Source organism: Parasteatoda tepidariorum, chromosome 11, assembly GCF_982258835.1.
Source record: "Parasteatoda tepidariorum strain Cologne lab strain chromosome 11, Ptep-v5.0, whole genome shotgun sequence".
NCBI lineage: Eukaryota > Metazoa > Arthropoda > Arachnida > Araneae > Theridiidae > Parasteatoda > Parasteatoda tepidariorum.
In genome coordinates, this window is record NC_141765.1 from 93,389,963 (window position 1) to 93,393,901 (window position 3,939).

At 29.2% G+C, this 3,939-nt stretch overlaps 1 long non-coding RNA gene across 1 annotated transcript; it reads left to right on the plus strand.

The window, feature by feature from the left end:
- The first annotated feature begins 212 nt into the window (after positions 1–212).
- LOC147801895 (uncharacterized) lies at positions 213–3,253 on the plus strand. The gene is made up of 3 exons (XR_015430371.1): positions 213–463; positions 986–1,158; positions 3,142–3,253. It is a non-coding gene; the product is annotated as an uncharacterized LOC147801895 (long non-coding RNA).
- Positions 3,254–3,939: the final 686 nt, after the last annotated feature.

The following is a 3,939-nucleotide window of genomic DNA, read 5'->3' on the forward strand; positions in this document are numbered from 1 at the left end:
CTAACGATAAAAAGGTATTTATTGAGGTATATGAAGTCATTTTATTTATACCTAAGCTTATTTTGAGGTTGTTTTAAATTCACTTCAAATCATCCAGACTGATAAGATGATTTTTAAGGTATACGAGGTTGTTTCTCTTACACTTGTAACAAAAGAAGTATTTATGAGGCATAAAAAAATCAACCTTATTTCATCTAACGAGAGTGAGGTAATTACGAGGTATAAAAAATATACCTTTTTTCTACTAACGATATTGAGGTATTTATGAGGTATAAAAAATATACCTTATTTCAACTAAAGAGAGTGAGGTATTTATTGAGGTGTTGAAGTCATTTTATTTATACCTAAGCTTGTTTTAAGGTTGCTTAAAGTACACTTCATATTAACTAACTCACTTCCCAGAGTTCCATGCGAGCCGGCAAATGGCGTGTGTGTTGACAATCGAAAGTCTATTCGAAATTCGGTAAGTGTGCTTGACATTTATTAATTTAGTTTTATCACTTTTAACCAAATATGCTTCAATTTTGAAACTTAAATTTTATTATTTTTGTTTTAACGACGCGTCCTGATCTTAAATAATTTAAGTTGGAGGATATTCTTAGAGGCCATCGTTGCAATAAGAGAGAATAACCGAAATATTTCTCGTCACTGTTTTGGGTAACATTACTGGTCAATTGTTACAGCAGGTTATGCACAGTATATTTTATTGTTTGTAGTTCAGTCAAATAGAACTATTCTTTTTATTTTGCTTAAATGTATATGTTTTTACGTAGCAGTATGCACACTGATTAATTGAGAAAAATGTTCACAATTTCTCTTATAAATAAATCATTGAAAATTGAAAGATTTTTAAAATAGCAATTTTGCTTTGAAATTCTACTATAGCTGTATGCTTATCGTTTGGATATTTGTTGCAAAGTTTAAATTATTGTTTATATATATACAAAGTTTATATATGTATATATATATATGTATATATTTACAGAGCTTATCCACAGTTCCCTGATATTACTGAGATGGTCTAGGCTGTAAATAGCACATGCGCGGCGGCGCAGAAGAAGAGACAAGCAAGCTACTGCTCAGCCTTCCCCTAGGATATAGTTCTGAATTTATACCTAAAAGAAAAAGTAATCTCTCCTAATAAACTACAGAATTTATGTAATTGTTGATAACAATAGTTTACTAGATATTTGATAATTGAAAACTAGTAACTGTACTAGCTCACTTCTTCATGTTTGATCACAAAACTGCTATTTTCACTACATGTTATTTTCTCGCATTTTACCTACGTTAATTATTTACTAAGCAGATTGTTATTACTTATTAGAATATTGGGCAGAATGAAATTAAATCCGATTTCAAGTTTATATGACAATTTGTTTCAAGGTTATGAGCTTTTTCATGCTGCTGTTTATGGTTACTACTTCAAAAATGTGCGAATTTCGGAAATCTTAAATATTTTAGAAATAAGTCAGTATAGTATGCAATTTTAATCCTGAATTGAATAAAATCAATTGCAAATAAAAACATTTATTGTTGAAAGTAATATGCATTATTTTGAGTTTCATCCTATGGGATGTGTATTTATATTTAAACAAGTGTTTGTAACAACTAACTATTAGTTTTATTCTGCTTGGTATTATAAGTTATATAGGAGATATTATACTCAACTTATTTTAAAAGTATTATTTCAAATCATTCCCTCTTAGACATTTTCCTCACATAAAATTACTCACAACTTTAAAATAAATGCTCCTTATCAGCTTGTAATTTGTTCTATTCGATTGAGTGTAAAAAAAGAATAAAAATTGGTACATAACTTCAAAATTTTAATTTATTAAACGATTGTAGATTCTTGATTACAATGATTAAAAATTATTAAAATAACTATTTTTTAAGAAACTCTGATGTGATTGACAATAACATAAGTCCTTTTCAGAATCAGCGTCAAAAATTTAAAAAAAAGCTGCTAGTTTCATGAAGTCTGACAAAAAGTTGAAAAATATAGACTAGGTTTATTGAGTCTAAAGATTTTTAAAAAAGAAAGGGAAGGAAATCTAATTATTAAACTTACAAGTACCATAATGTTACAGATGTATAGAAAAATAAAAAGCGTTAAAATTGCATAATAAGATTGGAATTATACAGGGTGTTTATAAAGTCCCGGACCCATTTTGATGTTTAAAAACTCATAAAATAATAAAGATAGATTGAAATTAATAACATTAATGGTTAGATAGACTCAAAAAGTTTCATAACCCTTGTCAATGAACTTCCACGTGTGCCCCCTTCGTCGCACGGAGAATATCAAGTCGATAGTCAATTTCACGAGAGGTAGCTTTCTTTTTTACAGAAAAGACAATCTCATCAGTCGTATACTTAGACATGTTGGAAAACTTCATATTTCCACAACTAGAAGAGCTTCAGCCACATGTCTTTTTGCAACAAGATGGTTCACCACCTCATTGGGGTATCATCGTTCGTAGTTCTTTGAATGACCATTTTACAGGAAGATGGATTGGGCGAGGAGGTCCAATTCCTTGGCCACCCAGATCACCTGATATAACGCCGCTGGACTTTTTTCTTTGAGGATTTATAAAGGACAATGTTTACAGGAGGATCGTGTCGAACATTGATGGCCTAAAAGCCAGAATTACAACCGCAATAGCCTCTGTGGATGCCGATATGCTTGCCGCTACCTGGCGTGAAATTGACTATCGACTTGATATTCTCCGTGAGACGAAGGGGGCACACGTGGAAGTTCATTGACAAGGTTCATGAAAGTTTTTGAGTCTATCTAACCATTTATGTTATTAATTTTAATCTATCTTTATTATTTTATGAGTTATTAAACATCAAAATGGGTCCGAGACTTTATAAACACCCTGTATATTTGAATTTCTGTGAATGTTGTTAATGGTAATACTGTCTTCAGTGTATTTTATTTTGTGGCTGTGTTCATGACATGCTTTTCAGCTACGAGGATTGAATAGAAATGGCAGAAGATATTTATCTGAAAAGGAAAATTAATTTCATCCAGTTAATTTAAATGATAAAAAAAATACTTTCTAATATTTTAAGACCTGCCACTATTATTGTAAATATGACTTTCTTACTAATTTATATTTTTTTTCCATTTAGGTTCCAATAATTACAAGTTTCAACATGTAGACGGAAACAGTATTTAAAATAATTTTGTTGGTTTGTAAAAAAAGTGAAATTTTAGTTTTAAATAAAAGTACTTTGAATTTCAGCTGACTAATTATTTAAATTTGTAGTTTTATAGCTTTAAAAATTCAAACACCTTAGACAACTATCTTCTAAAAATACGAGTATGAGTTCCCATAAATAATTTTCACTAACTGTAGAATTTGGATAAGTGTTATTTTAAGATGATTTAAATCAATCTATTAAAATTATAGAAGAATTATGCATTTGAAACTTTCTTTTATAGCTTAACAAAAGAAGCAATTACTGCCGAAGGTTTAATATTAAAAATTTCAGGTTGATAAATGATCTCTACTAGTGAAAAAAATGTAATGTACATTATTCTTCATATAATATATATAATATCTTTATATATATATTATATTTTTTATATAGTGAGTCTAAAAATTAATATACTAGGTGGTCCGTATAACACCTCACCTTCGTAAGTGCTAAAAAAAAACATCTTTGGTTGATAAATTAATACTTCTAAAAATACAAAAATATGTATTTGAGGTTACGAAATAATAACTTAAGGTAGAACATGGAACACATGGCGCTAATTAAAAATAACCTTTCCAATTGTTGAAAATACACTTCAAGTTGATTTATAACAACCAGAAGTGTAAAATGGCCCACCTTAGGTTGAAATATATATACCTCTACAAGCATAAAATTATATACCTGAGGTTGAAGAATAATTACCTGAGGTAGAACAAAATACATTTGAGG